Genomic DNA, 20,306 nt, shown 5'->3' with positions numbered 1-20,306 from the left:
ACGATTCGAACGAGAAAGAATCTTGCAGAGGACGTTCTCTCTCTCTCTCGACGTGAGCGTAAACATGATAAAATTCACTCGCCGTTCGTTCGCGGGCGATAGCTTATTGAGATTCATGCGCATTTTGCATTAAACATTTATAGACTGATGTATGCAGAACAGCAGCTGCGCTACTCGGATGTGGTTCAAAGTGGGTATATAATTATACGCGAACGTTCGTTCTTGCCAAGCGCCGTTTAGACTCGGCGAGAAATAAAAAATTTTTCCTTTTGTTTATAACAATATACAGCTGTAAAGTACGTTTTCGTCAAATTTTCCAACGAATCTACGCAGTTCATTTAAATTCAATTTCCTCGTGTACATTACTTGGCGTTATATTCGCAGCGGCGGCAACTCTATATACGTGGTTAAAAATTGTGGTCCCCACGCGCGTCTCTCTCTCTCTCTCTCTCTCTCTCTCTCTCGAAGTAGAATCAGTGTTGATAAAGCTAATCTGATAAATCGTGCTCATGAAATCCTGCAGTACTCGCAGAAAAACATTTTCGAGTGAATCGTTAAAAACTTGAACGTTATTTATGAATCTGCCGTTACGAATGAATAAGAGAAACGTCGTTTTGTTTAAACAAACTATTTGCTACGTCGGATTGCACCATAAGGTTCTGGTTTTTTTTTTTGTCCTTTAGAAGGATGATGCAATATTATGGTGCATTTTTGGAGTGTATGGCAGGGAGAGCTTGGAATATAACAGGAAACGACTTCGAAAATTGTACGAAAGAAAAACGAGTTTTTGTATACTCGTCTGATAAAGTATTACGTAAGCATAACCCAGCAAGGGAAAAACTCGGAACGTTGCGTAACTCAGCTACGCATTAAAATGAAATAGAAACGTCGCGAGTAGATCTAGACTCGCTGTGTTCGCAGGGTTTCGGTTTAAAATTTATTAAGTTAGCAACACTGCGTCGAGCTTCTGGCATTATTGTATTTTTAGAAGAGTTAAAGATGACGGATGTAACTTTGATTGGCATCGAGTGCGTGGATTAGCTTGTTTTAAGCAATGTCAAAAAAAAAAGACTACAAGCTGTAGTAGGTGTAACATTTTTATATATGTGTGCACATACACGGTTTCTGGAAATCAGTGAAATGCTTGCACTGGTTGGAATAATATACCGCGTTGCCCTATTCAAAGACTCCTCTTATCATTATCTGGTTCTAATAAGACTATCAATTCCAATATATAGGGGAAACGATTCTATATGTAGATACTTCGATGCAATATATATTCGAAATGCAATAAGTCTTTAGTTTAAACACTTTAATATTTAAAGGATCGTTCGAGATTCGTCATGTCAACCTTAAATTAATTAAACGCATTTTAATTAATATATATTTTAGGTACATTTATCATACAAAGAGCTTAATTTATTTTGGCTTTTAAACTTGTATAAAGAAAATGAGAATATCATTATGTGGTACTGCTGAATGTCAACATAATTATATGCTTTTGATTGAAAACCAAACGAATAACAATTTAATTCGCTTATAAAACTGTTATATAATGCTGACTATTATATCTAGAGTGATTTGGAAGTAACTAGATAGAGAATGACCCGTTTCTAGCTGTTCATAACTTTGAACGGCATTTGATACCGTTATTCCCAGGACCGCGCTGATTAAGAAACTGTGTTCCGAGGGGTGGTATACACAGGATTTACGATAACTGCGTTTAGAGCAAATTGCACGTTCATAGCGAATATTTGCAAGACTATCTCCCGAGCAACAAACAAACTAAAAAAAAATATTGCATCATTAATCTGCAAACAGAAATATCCGTTATAGCATCCTATATTAGCAGCGAATTTTCCAAGGTATTACTTTAATTTTCATCAGTCAGTATTATAAAGCCTGCGGCGAGTGCAGTTTGAATCGAATAACGGTACAAATCTTCATTAAGGATTACGCACGACTTGGGGACAGATGAATGGATCTAGTGGAGCCGAAACTATTCTGAGAACACCTATTTTTAAATAACTACAGAGTGAACGTATTCGTGTCCTTGTTTCAAACTCTTTCTGCAGAGGTATTTTATTTAAAAATACGAAGCTTGCGTTCGAGAACGATGGCAATATTGTGTGCTTTTATTGTAAAGTTAATGTTTAAACGATCTTGTAAAAGATTCGAGAATATTAAAACGAAGTTATTAATATACAGTTATCTTGATTAATACACTGTTATTGCTTGCAATTAAACAGTTTTTAGAATGTATCAATTAGTTATTTATAAAAAAATTTTATAGAATGGTTATTAGGTAGCATCCCAAATGTAAGCATACAAATTACGCTGCAAGCTCGGCAAGTTTTTCATTTATTGAACCATTTTTCGATATCACTTTATGAATAATTGTATTGAAAGATTTCAATCGACTTTTATTCTACATAGTACCCTTATAGATATAAGTAACGCTGATCATTGTACGCAAATTCAGTGGACTTATTTGTCACTGCGCGCGATTCGAGGAATCAGCAAATGAATATTCGCGTCGAGACTCTACTCGCGATGATTTTTCTACTCCATATCGTTTGAATAATATCGAAATAACGCTCGTTGTAAGAAATACTACTGAAAAATATTCACAAAGACAGTTAAGCTATAGATATCGATTCTATCGAGACCGAAAGGTGATCATATCTACCACCTGGGCCATGTACAGACTTCGATACCATGTTACAGAAGCGATATCAGATGTAAATAAATAAACATCAGAATACAGTACAACAGTTTGGCCGAACCATATACGAAATTTCACAGTGACTTGGAGCACGTGAACTCTACTAGCGACCAATTTTGCTATAGATGTTTTCAGAATAACTCTGCAGGATATATTTGTTTGAAAATGTGCAAAATATTTAGTTTTATTGTTATTTGGCAAATTTTGTAAAAATACATTATTATGATGTTAGTACTTGTGCTTTTTTAATTGTGGGGGTAGTTTTTCAAAATTTTCGAAGATGACAACAATCGTTCACGAAACCAACGTTATTTCTGTTTATTGCGGACACACAATTGGCTCCGCCATTTTAAATTTTCCAAATCTGATAGCAGATTAGTAATCAGCAAACTTCAAGGTCCCTATCCACACACATGTTTAAGAATACTTCAATTGATAAGTTATTATGATGATTTACAATGATCATTTTTCAAATTTGTAGTACTAAGCCATTTTTCAACATCGAATCTGTTGTGTTTAGCAAATATAATAATAAGAATGTCTTTTCTCTAAATTTACCGAAAAAATGATGAAAATCATTTGAACTACTTTTTCAAATAGTTGAGCCATGTCTAAGTATACACGAAAGCGACCTCAAAGTATCTTACTAAACTAGCCATTTAGCAATTCAGACAGAAGGTAGTTTTATAAATTACATCAAACATACGAGCATTAGAACTACAGATGACTCATGTGTAAAAAAAAAGGAAATTTAGTCTTTGAAAGTACAAATTCATTTATTATAGTATACGTGGTTCTATTGAGATTTTCATACTCTACCCTCCTATAACGTCTGTTTTACAGAAGCATCTGTACAACGAACAAAAACAATCAAATCGCGCGAATCGGGAAAATTTGATTCGTACCTACTTAATTAACGTCTCAAATCAATTCAAGACTGCGTTTCAGCAGTCAAGAAAAATCTAGCGATAAGCAAAAAATATGATGATAAGTTGCAAGGATAATAAAAATCGCTACCACTTCAACTTCAAAGTATACAATTATCCTCTCTATAACATACTACGGAAAAAACATACCTACTTTCTCGACTTCAAAAATGTTAAAAAAAATTGTTGAGGCACACGCCAAGGCCACTTATTTTCTGATTGTACAATGTACATGTTGAAAAAAATGCAAAACCACATTCCAACACTGAAGAAACATCTTGTGACACGTTTCCTCAGCCACTGAAATTTATCAAAAACTAACCATTGATCAACGACATGTACTTAATGCATGAGGGCACAAACAAAGAATGTGTATTAGTGAGATAGAAGTACGGGAACAGAGCTTTAATTTGAAAAAATGCTTTAAAGGTGCTTGATTTGGTCAATAATTACCAAATCAAGCATTTTTAACGTATTTTTTTCATATTAAAGCTCTTTGCCCGTACTTTCATCCTTCTCATACATTAGGTACATGTCGTTGAACAATAACTATTTTTCGACGAATTTGAGGAGCTGAGAAAACAGTGTCACAAGGCACTTTTTCAGTGTTGGAACGTGGTTTTGCATTGTTTTAAACATGTACAATTAGAAAGTAAGTAATCCGGGTGCGTGCCCTAACAATTTTTTTTCTTGGTTTTTGAAGTCAAGAAAGTATTTTTCTTATAAAAAGTAAAGGGAACTATGCCGCAATTAAAAATCCACCCTTAATTCGTAGCCACCTCGAAGTATTTATTGCATAAGTCCTCCCAAGCAGTAATCAATATAGAAGCACAATTTTTCTTATAATAGCCTACTACTGCAAAAGTATTGCGTTACCGAGAGCTACTCAATAATATCCTTCGCAATGTGTAATCCAATAAAATCTAAACTTTTCAATCAAAGCGAACGAGAGCACGACTGCTTTTACTATTCCTCTTTAAACCGTAAAGTATAAAAGCTTGAGCGACAAGTCACAATGTTCTATTGATTTCGCATATACTACAGCCCAGTGTTCGAAGACATCCCTCGTAAGGATAATCAGAATATTTCTCCAACACAAACCCAATGCACACGTTCTCCGCGAAAAAGAAGAATAAAAAAACTGGTCAATTAATTAGACCTGAACTCAAGCTACAAAAGCGAGTTTCAAAAGTACGCCAAGGCTCGTGTGTATTAAACGCGCGTATAGTGTGCAAGCTCATGAATGTAATAAAAACTTGGGTTGTTAAGCAAATTGCCGTATATGTTATATATCGATTCGACGACTCGAGCCTGCGCGCGTATTTAATACTCGTTAGAAAAAACACAAAAGCTCCTTCATAATTTTCAAGGCCCAACACGATAGCATCTCTCGCGATCGTAAGGAAAAAACCGCCAACCTATAAACGCAATCGATATATCCAAGCGTCAGTGTTCAGTTCGAGTTATACAATAAAGATCGAACGAAGCAGCCTCGCTTCGAAAATCGCAGCGACGACGCGACGCTCATTAGCAGTCAAAAGCTAAGACGAGCCGAGCGTCATTTTCTTCCCTCTCTCTTTCGCTCTTGTACACTCGGCCATCAGCACTGCGCACTTTCGCAAGAAATTTCGCCCCCCTCCTCTCTCTCTCTCTCTCAGCAGCAATGCCGAGTGTGTACAGCGTTTGTTGCTGCACAGCTTATGCAGGGAGCTTCGTACCGGGGAAAAACGCCTCCCTTGGCTTTTGCATCGAAAATACAGCACATCCGTAAAAGTGCAGTAGCAGCTGCTGCTTCTACTTGCGGCGTTGGCATCAGCGCAGGGAACGCGTCTACACAAAAGTCCTTTCCGAGAATTTCGAAACCACGCCGTTCCCCCCCACCCATCCCCCACCCCTTCCGACGCGGTTCTGTGCAGAGTATATAGGTATATAGTGTATAGAGGCCGGCGTTTGCTCAACTCGGCGTAGGTACCTATACTATAACACTCCACTGCAGAGGAGTACTAGCTTAGCTCTCTGCTGCTGCTGCTCCGCTTCGTGGCGCGCGAGCTCGGCTTGGATGGCTGCTCTTCCGCCTCGTGGCCCAGATACACGTGTATGCGTCTCTCTCGGCGTGTATACGTGTGTACAGCGCGGCTTGTACAGGCGTCGGAGGTCAGCTTTACGGAATTTTCCAGATCGACTGTTATGTGTGTGGGTTTGGATGAGATGTGAAGGTTGTGGAGGTTGTTCGGGAGGACTGGGATATTATGCCAAGCCTTTGGTTGTATGCCCTTGTTGTTGGGAGGATGGCTTGGGAGAAGCTTTGTAGGAGGGATAGAGGGGTGGAGGAGGTTTTTGTTTGTTTTTGGGGTTCGTTGAGTATGGGGGTGGCGATTTTTTTACGGCAGATGTAAACTCTTGCTATGCTTGCTGGGGGTTGCGATTTGTGAATTGGAAAATAGTATAGAACGACCACCTCGATACTTGAAAATGCGTGTACGGAGGTACTTCGACAGGGTGAAATGAGAAACAGGTTAATTAATTTTAGATTGAAATTTTTTATAGCTGTAATAACTTTGTAATGACTGACTTTGCACGATCACAAGAGTGGAAAATGTTGCGATTTTACAATTTCAAAGGTCTTATCCATATGGAACAGTTAACAATTTTTAAAGTTGAGTTACACGGCTGCATGACATTTTTTATAAGACTAATTGATGTAATTAATAAAAAGATCTTATTTCCGTGATAGCTAACGTCGTTTTTGTCTGGTGGTGTATTTGTAAATATTTGTACGCAAAATATAACTATTTAACAACAGATAATTGACTAAATCTATAACTTTTTTTATTACTATTTAACAAGCTCATCATAATATTAAAAATACAGATAGATATAAGTGCTAATTGTTTACGATGTTTTTTAAGAATAACTGTATAAGTATATTACTTGAGGAAGGGAATTCACTTGTCGGTTTACATTTTAACATCCAAAGGTTGAGACAATTTTTTTAATTACAGTACAGAAAACCATTTATCCCTTGGAGCACAGTTATGAGGTTGTAAAAGGCATTTTTTTATTTGGCGTGACTAACTGTTCATTTTTGAAGTTGCAATTATGATTTTTTTATTTTGCACAAAAGTTACGCTTTCTGAATAAAAAAGTATCGTTCGAAATACGTGCGTTTACTTTTTACAGCCTCGTATGATCTCATACTTAACACGAGGGTCGTACGAGAGTTTTCATAGCAAATGCGTACAATTTTACATATGCGGGTGTAAAATTTTACGCATTTGTTACAAAATTAACTATTTCGTCATGTTACAGCCTTTTTTCCACATAATTATTTTTCATTTCTTGTATAGAATTTTGGCAACGCATGCATCTCTTTACTATTCTGTTGAAAGAAATAAATCCTGACTTTATCGAAAGACAAAAGCTGAGTTAATGCTGATATTTATAACTAAAACCAAAATGAATTGTTTAAACAATGGTTTAATGATAAAAATGAAGGTTTTCTTTTTCAAAAAATGTTTGTACTCAATAATGTTAATACGATGAAACGTTACTGAAATAAGTGTTGCATTTCAGTTTAAAAACTGTTAAAACCTTAGAAAAGGGAGAAAAGAGAACATTACTTTTTAATCAAATAGGACAGAGATCCTCTTTGACAATATATCATTGCTTTTGAATGGAAACTCATTCTGTAATAATTTGAAAGTTCTTATTACGATCCTGATTGCTTCAGATATTGGCTGAATCCCATTGTTGGAATGTTGATGAGTTTATGTCATTGGTATGCCTTGTACCGCGTAACGCATATACTCTCAAGCAGCTGAAGCTCAATTTGCAAACTAGTTTGCTAAACTATGACTGCATAACACACATTTTTACTGACATTACAACCGTTTGAATTATTTATATTTTTAATTTAACTTGCGCGGAAAGAAAGTATTTTCAAGTAAAAGCAGCTTTGAATACAATAATTCCTCCAACTAAATGTAAAGGTCCAATAAATAAAATAATAGAATATTGTTTTAATATATCTATATATTTGCTTGCTAATGTTTGAGGCGCTTTGTAATACATAATTTAATATACGTTTTGGATGGTTCATTGTCCATAAGTTTGCAGACCCCTCTGTTTTTTTATTATAAAATACCAATACTGTCGTCAATTTTTTTTCACAGAAATTCATGCATGTTTACATGTGTTCCTAACCAACCTAACCATCAAAACAACAAACAGGCTATTCATTAGATAGATCGCTCGCGCAATTTTCGAAAAAACGATTTTTACATTTTAGATCTTTAGTTGAAAACCGCTCGACGAAATCGTTTAAAATTTTAACAGCAGATAGCTTTTTTATGGTGAATCACCAATTAAAATTTTAAAGCATTTGACAATATTATTTGAAGATGTAAGGAATAAAAAATTTTTCAAAAAAATTAAAGCCTTGATATTTTACGAACCATAGGGGTTTGAAAGCTGTGTAATGAACTTAGCCAAAACACATAAAATATCTACTTTTTCCCGAAATCTCAGAGATATGAATTAAAAAAAAATCACCTTTTTCATTTTATCTGCCGAACAAAGTGGTCGATCCCAAGCACCAAACGAGGAAAAGTAGGTAATTTTATTCTCTTTCAAATGCTTTATAGTTGAATTGTTTGTAACAATGGGATGATGGAAAAAAACGCAAAATAGTGTTTTTCAAAAATCAAAAAATAACCCTAAAAAATATAGTTGAGAAAATAAATAAAAAACTGTTTTTCTCGAATTCAGAATCCAAAAATGTATATGCATGTCAAATTTTATTGATATTGACGGAGTAGTTCCAGAAATATTATGGTATACATACACACACATCCACACACACACACACGCGCGCGCGCGCACACACATCCATACGGACATTTTCTAAAAACTTTTGATTTGAACTTCTAACACACCAAAAAGTATTTTCTAGAAGTTTTAAACAAAACTCAAAATTTTACTATTACAAAGCTTCCTCTAGGAGGAAGAAAAAAACTATTTATACATAGTGAGCCCTGTATAGTGGATAGAACGGAAATATTAAACACTCATTTATTTAGCGAAAAGGGGCATTTCCTTTAACTTATTCATCCATCCTCATTCGCTTTACTTTTTTCTCGGTTCTATATTTGTATTCTACATTGACGTCACTACTTCGGTTACGACTGTTTCAACAGTTTTTATTAACGTCTATGTAACGCATATGAAAGATAAAATAGCGTGAATCACAAAAAGATTATTTGTACCTATACCTATTCAACGTTTCAAAAAAGAAAATATTAAAAATTTTACCTAATGGCTGTGCTTGATCTACAGTCAAGAAAACCAATATAGATAATGGATGAAAATAATAAAAATCTCTAATAAGGAAAACAGCTGTAGCAAGCCTAAAAGGGCTGATTTGGCATAAGTGACACGCCGTTATGTCTCCACTGTGATCGCAGAAACTGTTAGGGTAAATACTATTTTCGCGGAAAAGTTAATCGAATTCAGTATTAAATAGCTTCCCTTAAATAGATTCATTGATTGTAGACATTGTCTGCACATTTGAAATGTTTGATTAATAACTTTTTGGCACTTTTGGATGCTTGCAAACGCACAATTAGACTATAGCTCTCGTTTTAATATGTGCACGATGACGAGAACAAACAATTAAAAACAGAAAGAAAAAAGGGTGTTCCGATTTCACTTGCCAACAGTAATAGTATAAGTGTGACAGTAGTGTAACAGTGGCGCATAAAGGCTTCATGATTTTGCGGCGATCACTACTCCTGGCTAGATCTATTAATTATCTAAATACCAACAATATATTGAGTAAAAAAGGAATTCACCATAAGAAACTATAGATAAGTTTCAAACTTTAACAACAAGTTTTTAGAGATTTCTAACGTGGCTTCTACAATCTGAGACAGCTATTAAAAATGCGAAGGAACGCGACAGAGCTCTCACCCACCCAAGCGTGGCGAACGTTTCTTAACCTGAAAGACCATCTGCTTGCGTAGACGGCAAGGATCCTCCAGAGAAATGCAGCTTTCTTTTCTGACTGATGTTTCTCTTAACTTTTTCTAAATTGTAAATCCTTAAATTTTTGTTTTCAGTACAGTTTCTAATCCATAAATTTGCAAAGCTTCGCTAACCGTCAATCACAGATTAACATCAACAATAGAATATCGTTTTGATTTAATAGCTATAGTTTATTCTACCTAAAAATTATCCAAAGCGACTAAATTAACATCAATGACAATTGGAATCACAATGCATTGTTCATATTAGGTCTACATATGACGGAATGTAGGAGCGTACGTGTACACTTGTAAAAATTCATACAAGCATTCATCGCGCCCTTTCACTAATAGAGAGGCGATGCGGTTGCAGCTTACAGGTAGAGCAGTACTGCATCCTGAAGATTTTACGTATCATTAATGAGCTGTCGAAAAGTAAATATTAAATTTAATTCGATACAGGTAAGCTTTAGCAATATTATCTAATAATAAAGATTAGAATATTATAAACGAATCGTACGTAGAAATTTAAGGGGTCCAGCCTGGGTTAAATCCGTCAAAAGACAACAAAATATTAGCCCGATAAAACTTTTTCTTTTCACGTAAATTAAAAAACAAAAGATATTTACATTATACACTACTTCTATCGAGAAATATTATATATATATATATATATATATATATATATATATATATATATATATATATATAGACATTTCTGAAAAAGATTAATTAAATATTATTATCCATACGTTGTATACGTAGCTAATAATTTTAATTAATATTTTTCACACTGTACTTGTTGCTAACAACATTTAATTAATATTAGAAATGTCTTTCATTAGGTCTGAGGGGGCATGTTTAAGGTATATTTTAAGCCCGGGTAGAGTAAAGAAGACGGTCCGGATCTTTCACAAAGCCGTGGCAAGTGACTAAAAAACATTTATTTACATAGTAAAATGTCATGAATTTTGGTCAGTGATATTGTATAGTGTGTGTGTGTGTGTGTGTGTGTGTGTGTGTGTGTGTGTGTGTGTATATATATATATATATATGATATTTTTCGGTAGGAATGGTGTATATTGTAAATATTTTTTGTTTTTTAATTTACGTAAAAGGACAAAAATTTATCATACGAATATTTTGTTGTTTTTTGCAGGATTTAACCCAGGCTGGACCCCTTAAGGGGTTGTCGGAGGAGCAGCCGAAAAGTGTCGCTGCAACGTCTGAGTGGCGCTGCGGTCAGGTGGCCAAATCCCAATTGAACATCAAATACAAAAGAACCGTGTACTTAAGAAAAAAAATCGCTCTTTACCACCCTTCCTTTTATCCTGAAGTAATTGTAATTCGTGCAAAACATGGTATTAAGTGCATATTTTCGACGTAGTATTAGAATTACGATATGACCTACCTAGGCACGGTGACTGTATATAAATTCAAGATAGCGTAATTGTATATGTAACGTAATTCGAATACTACGTCGAAAATATGCACTTTATACCATGTTTTGCACGAGTTACTAATACTTTAGGATAAAAGGAAGGGCGGTAAAGAGCAATTTTTGTTCTCAAGTACGCGGTTCTTTTATATTTGTTTTTTTGTTGTTATATCGTATTCTTTTGTTGTTCAATTGGGATTTAGCCATCTGACCTATTGTTATATCTAACATTTAAACTTTTCTAGAAATAAACAATGCCGAAATATTGTAAACTATAATCATTAATTAACAGAGCATACATTAATACACGAATCGACAGGTTTCAGAGATCGTTATAGTTGGTATAATGTATTTGATCATTTGAGTAAACCCCAAACTCCAGTAATGATTAATCCCTTAAAGGGGATGAAATCGTCTTTGAAGCCACAGACAGATAGGCCTTTGAGTATAGACTCGACAAGAGTATAAACTAAAATGGTATATGTATGAAAACCTTGTTAAGCGAAAACAAATGTTTAAAAATATAAAGCGTTCTGACTAACTTGCAAATGAAAGCTAAAATTCTAGCGTACATATTTTATTACCGACGATTCGATGCACATAAAATTACAAACAGGTTCTGCAAGCTAGCTAGATTCATTCGGTCTTTTTTGATCATAAAAGATGATCCCCGCCTCTTAAAACCTCTTGATCTACTTCAGACCATTAAAGTACAATCTGCAGATGAGGAGAGAAAAAATTAACGATGCTTTCGCGAAAGATCTTTCTACAGTAAAACGAATTACAAGTATATGTACACACATTTGTTAAAATGTAAAAACTCGTCAAGACTTTTACTGCAAAACTTATTTTTATCTGAATGATTGAATCTGAAAATCATAATTATTAAATATTAGAAGCTTTGATTTTTTTATACATTTCCAATCCTTCCATCTAAAATTGATTTCTTATCTTTTTCAAAATAATGCTGCTCGCGTGCGCGGTGTAACTGTTGTCGCGAAAGAACATCACAGGGCTAAAACAACCGAAACCTTCAAATACTTTTACATTTCGATATCGCACACACCGCAAAATTTTCAGAACATGAAATGCTTTGAGAAAAAGTTCACCAAAATGGCAGGCTACCAACAATTTCCCAAAGAATCACTCCCTCAAAGGGGTAGTAGTTACAACAAGACTCGTTCAAACAAGATATCCCTTTCCCCGCACACAAGCGGTCCCAAAAAGTCCTCGCGCGTCACTAGCAACCCTGTGCCAGCGCAACGCATCCCCCCTTACGATTAAAAAGACGCTCCGGGGCTTCGCCATACACCCGATCGCTTTTTACACACCAGGCTTTTGCTTTGTGCAAAGTGTATAGTGTACAACTTCGTTTGGTTCCCTGTCTGCATCACGAGCTACTATATATAGGTGTACACACACACTCACGCGCGCACGCACATATATACATACAGAGAGACGACGACTCCATTCCCTGCCCCTTCTCTTTCGGATTGGCTTCTATCTCTCGACGCTGCTGCTGCTGCTGTTGCTGCTTCCCTCTCGCTCGTTCTCACGCGATTGCCATTAATCCGAGAGAGAGCTTCGTGAAGAGAGAGGGAGAGAGACAGAGCCACGCCGCGCGCAGCAGCGCACAGCGAACATTCTTTTCGTTCCTTCTCTTTGTCCGAGCGTTCTCTCTCTCTCTCTCTCTCTCTCTCTCTCTCTCTATACGTCTGTCTCTCTCGGTTTCGAGAGCTCACTTCGATTTCACCGCGATGATCTTGCTCCTCCTCTCTCGTTTTGCCGTGTTATTATTATTCATAGCGATTTTTCGCGAGATTCAGGAGGTAGTTCCTTCCAAACGCTCGAAAGCACGATGGGGATCCTTTGGAGCTTTTATTTTCTCGGTATTGCGACGCACGAGTCTGTGCAGTGCTTGCGAGGAGAGATTACCGATCCTCTCTTTATTTTCGGCCTTTGGCGCATGCTTCGTTGAGCAATAATGACTATTTCCCAACCGCTCTCTGTCCCTCTGTGCCATGGGCGTAAATAAATTGTTAAGTCTGCCCCCTCCCCTGCCGCTTAATAGACGAAAAATTTTTACACGCGGATCGGCGTCGTTAGCGCGTCTCTGAGCAGAGAGCACACACACGAGCCGATTACGTAACGACGCACACTGCCATCGTTGAACCGACACAGTGTGGTGCGTTGCTCAATCGGTTCTCTAACGCGATTCTCTATGGTCGAGTATCGATATGCGCAGACTGAAAAACAATAATGTACGTCCCGGTAGTTTTCCGCGATGCGATGCCAGGACTCTCCCCTTTATAGCATAAACGTGAGACATACGAATTCACGAAAAAGTGCCTCTAACTTGTTGCGCTTGGGCTCTCCTGTGCGCGTGCCAATTGTGCAAGTACTGTATATACACGCTCCTCCGGGTGTACCTCCGCACACGAAATATACTCACTCTGAAGAGTCGAGAGAGAGAGAGAGAGAGAGAGAGAGAGAGAGAGAGAGAACGCATTCGACAGACGAGGAGAGAGAGAGAGAGAGAGAGAGGAGAGGAAAAAGACGCGGCGCTTGCGCGCGCCCACGTTTCCGAGAGCGTCCCTTCCTTTTTTCGCCTCTTTCTCGTCGAGCGACGTTGTATATATAGCTCTTATTCTCGCTGTTGCTCCGAATGTAATATCGGTTAAATGCATAGGTTAGACTCGTCGAGAGCAAGAGAGACAGCGCGTGAATTTTCGCCGAACGCGCTGCAGTCCTGCGAATCATCCCTTGCCAGGATTGGCTGGAGACCTATGTGTGTGTGTATGTGCGTAACGCATAGGACACGACGATGGGCGGCTGCGAAGCGTGTCTATATATACATGTAGAACAGCACACTCTGTACAGCGCGTGGCTTCGACGCGATGACGGTGGAATTTTCGTAGGTCACGCGATCCGAGAGAGCTGGGCTTCCGCCGCGGTTTTGTGACCGTCACTCTCTCGGCTCTCGCTGTGTGGCTTTCTTTCGACGCGCCGACACGTCGCTTCTGCGTGTTTATTGGCGGCTTGGATTTTCTCGAGTTGGGTTGACGTTGCTGTGGCCCTTTTGCGCTGGATAGTGGACGTTTGATGGAGCAGGTCGTGGTGTGGGAGGGATTTGGAATTTTGGAGATGATGGAACTATCGGAAACTTGCTTCGACGCCAAAGTATCTCGAGAGCTGAAAGATGCTCGAGATACTTTTGGCTTCGTCCGACATTAGTAGAACGAGTATTTGGAAGTGTTAAAGAATGGAAATTCGTTTTTTCTCAACAAGAGAGTAGAGTAAATTGGAAAAATCGTGCACATTGTTTGTAAAAGTGCAAATTAAGTGAATGTCAAGAAGAAATTCGTAATTTTTTTTTTTAGCAATTTTCCGAGTTTCGGAGGAAGCTATACACTGGGCTCGAAGATATCGCTCGTATCGCTTGATATCTAATCTATGTCTCAACACAAGTTCCTCAGATATGTAGCTTGGGTAGTGACGTAGAACGTGTGGATGGCTCGATTACAATTCAACTAATGAATTTATGAATATCCTACTCTATCGGAATTTTTAGACTTCCGGCGTGTGGTGGAAGTTTGAAAACGATATAAATATGCAGCAGAATCGCGAGTTGTCAAATTACGGGTTCGTCAGTCATTATTTTGTACAGCTTTCCGGAATATTTTTGCGCGAATTGAAACGAAAACTATGGCTATCCCTAAATTAATATTAATTAATACATTTTGTAGATAATACTGCATAGTATAATGGAAAATTGTTTGAGTCGAACAGTAAAGTTCTTGGTTTTTCAAATATTTCTGTTTAAAAATTTTGTGTGTGTGATATCTCTGATACAATTTGTTCTATAAAATTTATATTTGAGCGATTGAATGTTTAATGATGATTAAAATATACGCAAGCAATTAATGAAACACAGAAATCATTCTAACAATCACGTTATTGGAAGACCAATACAATTTCGAATATTAACAAGAGTGAATTTTTACAGGAAGAGTTAGAGTGATTTGAAAATTTTCTGGATAATTAATAAGCCATTTCCAGTACTAAATGATTGAGGGTTACTACTATTTACACAGGAAAAATTATCCAAACATTAACAAATGTAGAAATACAAATCATGTTATTTTAGAAATTTTGCAAAAATAAAAAACTTTCCTACATAGTTGTTTAGATTTTAATGACATTTTAAAAATATCAAATGAATAAATACATAGAGATACATCGAAAAGCAAACAATCAGTTAGCTTATTTTTCTTTTTAGTGACTAATGCATGAGTATTATACGAAAAGCCACGTAAATATACTGCGACAAGATGACTAATAAGTGAAAATAAGAATGAATGAACCTTGTGCCGCCCAGAGCAATAATCGTAATGAAAATGATTCTGTAGAAGTACAGAAGAGTGAGCTGTAGATAAGGAAAATAATGCAGGGCATCTACTAGCAAATATCCGAGTTCATATAGCAGAGGTTCTGACAAAACAAGAAAGCGTGTGTCAGCAATTCTGTACCCATTTGTTTCATCGCGTACGTCCTAGAGTGATATCAGTAATTTTTAACTATCTTGCATCAAAACAAGATAAATTTTGAATGCAGTTGCTGAATGATCTATGTTACAAAAAAGACGCCTTTTTAACGGAAATTAGACTTAAATTCCAGAACAGGTTGGTAAAAAATCATGCTTTTCTTCTATTTTGGACTATTTTACCTGAATTAAACATAAAATTTGACGCGATTATTGCTCAAGTAGAAAATTTAATTTCCGAAATAGTTTTTATTCAATACCTCAAAATACTAGCTTTCAACAGTCAGCAAACGAAGTAAAAGTATCTCCAGTATCTTTTGGTGGGCGTATTCGAAAGATGGGCAGCATTATTTAGTAAGCGTCACACTGAAATCTGAATTGATCGAAGTATTTATAAATTGGGCAAAACTTTCAATGGCATAGATAATAATAGGTCCGAACAGTTATAGCATGAGCAGCCCAAGCATGCCCAAGAAGCGGTAGGGAAAAGACCAGTCTAAAACTGTTTTGTTTTACAGCTTCTATACGGCTTGGCGCTAAACCACGACTTATTCTGCATGATCACAAACCGCTAGCGTGGCGAAATTCTTTTCTCTGTGCAATATGCTCTTGATGTCTTATAACCACGCGCAGAGTGGGTTCAAAAATTCGAAGTCTAAGAAACAATATTGATCCTTACATTATAAGGGTAACTTTTTATTAGCTTGATCAAAATTAAGATTTCAAAAAGGGATTTGAGAAATAGGCTAAACAATGCTCGATTTGCTGCTTGGGGCGGTCGGAGGAGCAGCCGAATGGTGCCGCCGCAACGTCCAAGTGGCGCGGCAGTCAGGTGGCAAAATCCCAATTGAACAACAAATACAACAGAACCGCTTACTTAAGAAAAAAATCGTTCTTTACCGTCCTTCTTTTTATCCTAAAGTAATAGTAACTCGTGCAAAACATGGTATTAAGTGCATATTTTCGACGTAGTATTCGAATTATGTTACATATACAATTACGCCATCTTGAATTTATATACAGTAACCGTGCCTAGGTAGGTCATATCGTAATTCTAAAATAAATCTCGGACCGTACTTGATCATAAGAAAGGTCCATTCATGCGTTTTTATATTTTATGACTCGCTCGGGTTGCGACGCGGGGTGCCGCGACACGTAGCGCGACGCGGACTTCTTGAAGGGTCTTGCCATCTGGAGTCCGTCTGTCGGGCTAGAATAGGACCATCGTTTTTAGGCAGTTTTACTGCATCGCTATGCACCGTCGATACGCGCTAGGCGTTTCGTCTGCGACTGAGTCTCATAGAGTCTAGATGTGCTCCGTACTCCTTCTATGTGCTACTCAGAATAAAAGTCTTATATAAAAGAATATTCGGAGTTTAATATAAATTATTTAACCCATTTCCAATACCCCTTAAGTTCAAATTCATTAACTGTCAAAGTTCTATGTTTTCTTGAACTTAGTTTTGACTATTTCACCTAAATTAGAATAAAATTTATTTCGAATTGTAAAGTAAACTATTTTTTAAATCACCCTTTTATTGGCTTGAAGGGATGTGGGGGCTGAAACACTGTTTTTCTAGTCCATATAACTTTTTAAGGGGGTCCGAAACCCAAGTTTTACCGACAGTACGAGTGCTCAATAGAAAATTACTCGAAAATAAATAAATAGAATGAATTATGAAAATCCAAGAGCTATCTATCACTGTACCACGTATCAAATCAAAATATTAACGCAGTAATAAATGGAATTTAAACGAAAATCAGTAACCGCAGCGTGAATATGCTGAAAGTTTCGCATATGCACGCTGTGGTTACTGATTTTTGTTCAAACGCTATAGTTATTATTGCGTTAATATTTTTATTTGAAACTCGGCACAGCGATAAATGTTTGTAAAAAGAAGGGCAACTAACTCTTGGTTTTTCACAATTCATTGTATTTCTTTAGTTTCAAGTTATTTTTTCCATGCACTTGTTCAGTCGACTCGGTCGGTAAAAGCTGGGTTTCGAACCCCCTTAAATAATGCATAATGAAAAACCGAGCTCGAAGCGCAATATTAAGATATTTAAAGAATCATTCTACCGACAGAAATTGTCAATTGGACCCTTGTTTTTTCAACAAGTTTTAAAACACGAATGGATGTTTACGCGATCTTAGTAATAACCTTAAAACTAAGCAGTACCATTATTTTATCAATTAACTTTTTATTTTATCAAATTCTTTCTTTATATTTTATCCAAAAAAAGTTGATTTTTTTTTGCATTTAAAATACGAAATTCCTCGTGGCGAATTTGGGAAGCTTTAGCTCTCATATCCTCTTAAGACCAACTTATTATGATATACAACTTGTTATAAAGATGCGTGTGAGATATGCGTTTTACTTTTTTAAAAAACAAGCGTTAAGCTACATAATGCGTTAAAATCACTATACGCAGTACGTATTTTCACATGACGATGGGTGCTAAAAACGCAGATTTCTCCATGCTGAGAGAGGCCTCAAACACTCTCTTTTAAAAATGATGATATAATATTTGTTGTAACTGATTATAATGATAATCGAGTAAACATTCAGGCAGATGATAAGATGACAAATATAAAAAAAATATAAAATTATTCAAAATTGTATCGAGTTTTTATTGCGATGATGGGTCGCGTGTTTTTCAATAAAGTAGTTAATCTTATATAAATTAATATTTGGTTTTTTAATAAACATATATGTTTATTAAAAACATAATACATTTTTCCAACCAACAAATAATTTTCATAAACTTTTTGAAATTATTCTACCAGAACACGTCATCGTTAACATATCCGAAAAAAGGCAAACAAACACAATCCCGTCGCTTACAAAATACGCCAAAAAGCTCTCCAACTGCATAAAAAATAAAAAAATCCTAACAATTTAACACTACCGATCTTCATCTCATCCGCAAAACATTATAAAAACCAAAAAATCGCATTGGAAAGTATACCTATACTTCGTATATCCCGAGCGTCTGACTATCCCTAATCCGTAACTACTGATACAAGAAATTAATACGGATTTCCGCCACCAGCGGCGCTAGAAGAGCAAACTCAGCATTTTTAATATGTTCGCTATTATTGATGGCACGTGTGCAATAAACATAGTCCTAGTAAAGACATTATTTGCAGCTATGTTTTCAAGCGCCTCTGGTGACAGCGTAGGCTATACGCTACTCTCGCAGCTCGTGTATATTACCTGCGCCGCCGTCTCTCCCGCCAACTCGAGTCTATACGGCTTGAAGCCGTATGCGTTACAAAGTCAAAATTCGTCGATATTGTACGGCATAATTGTATGTTATACGTTATTTCTCGAAAGCATTAGTTAGAATGACGTTGAATAACTGTCAGTTATTCGCCAACACGAATTTGCGAAAAACTGAAACTTGTTCAACGAAAGACTGGTAAACGATTTGTTTTTGGTCATAATTAACAATAGTGGTGTAGTGCTGTAAAATATTTATATAAGCTTGATCATTACTTACCTGATACATGTCGATCTCTTTATGCGCAAAAATATTCATTAATTGTAATATTCGACGTAGCTTTTGGTTTGTAACGTTCGTTGATTGAGTCGTAATTTAGAAAGTTAATTCGCTTCTCGGCTATATCGATAAATGAAAGGCGATCGTTACGTGTGTCGTTAATTTTTAAATTTGCATTGCAGATAGTTTCAAAATATCGATAAAAAAAAAATTAGTCCATTCGACCCATTTCCATCAAAAATTAAACACCTTTCCAATCGCAACTCAATCAACAAAGAAAAACCCATAAACGCATAAAAGACCAAGCACCAGGACAAAGGCGCCTGCTTATACCCTCCCCGACCCATCGGGGGGTTAGTCGCGATCTCGCGAAGGAAACAAAGGATATCCCAAGCTCTCCGCGCGCGGGGGTGAAGTCACAGTCCAAGCACACTACGCTTTCTAAATCTCGTCCGTCCCAACGAACTTCAAATCGATTTCCGCCAACTGTCGGTTGAATCGAAAAATCGAACGCGATTTTCGAACACACACACGCGCGCACTCGCGGCGGTTCCTCTCGAATCCCCAAGTAGAAAAGTCGCGTTACGCACGGACGTTTGACACGGAGCCCACGTAGCGCATACCTCTCTCGGCTTTTCACTTTTCCTCCCACTCTCTTCGATACGGAATTCCGCTATGGTATACCCAGCGGTTGTTTACAACGGCTTTTGGAAAACCCGAGCAGTTTTGAATTTTCCGTTAACACCTATCGAGCGAGCCGACCTCGAGAGGGCAACGGCGATACTTACGCGTGTCTTACGTTCTCTCTCCCAACCTAACCCACAAAGCCGTCCTGATGCTGTGTCTTTTCGCGCTATACACGCGTGTTTATAAGTACACGAAGCGAAGAAGAAAAAAGCATGTAACGCCTCACCTCTTGGCCTCTTGCTCGCTATGTAGAAAGACGAGGTTCTCGGGAGGGCTGCGGATCTTCTATAGGTCGTCCTTCCGATACAGCATGTCCTGATGCTTGTGTGTTGAGCTTCACGTGCACGGGCTGCGACGACACGACTACACGTCAACGACTATCTCGTGGCTATGCTTCTCACTCGCGATCCGATGCTATTATACGCTGTGCTGCTGCTGTTGCTGTATTCGCGGCTCGTCACGC

At 37.1% G+C, this 20,306-nt stretch overlaps 1 protein-coding gene across 3 annotated transcripts in view; it reads right to left on the bottom strand.

Annotated features, from left to right (window-relative positions):
* Positions 1–20,239, bottom strand: part of LOC100120958 — a 40,007-nt gene extending 19,768 nt beyond the window's left edge. For all 3 annotated transcript variants that reach the window (XM_031930694.2, XM_032598890.1, XM_031930699.2), the window contains exon 1: positions 20,070–20,239. The gene's annotated coding sequence lies outside the window, so the exon portion shown is untranslated. The remainder of the gene's footprint in view (positions 1–20,069) is intronic.
* Positions 20,240–20,306: the final 67 nt, after the last annotated feature.

The sequence above is a fragment of the Nasonia vitripennis genome, chromosome 4 (assembly GCF_009193385.2).
Source record: "Nasonia vitripennis strain AsymCx chromosome 4, Nvit_psr_1.1, whole genome shotgun sequence".
NCBI classification, from domain to species: domain Eukaryota; kingdom Metazoa; phylum Arthropoda; class Insecta; order Hymenoptera; family Pteromalidae; genus Nasonia; species Nasonia vitripennis.
This window is presented reverse-complemented; position numbering and strand designations above follow the sequence as displayed.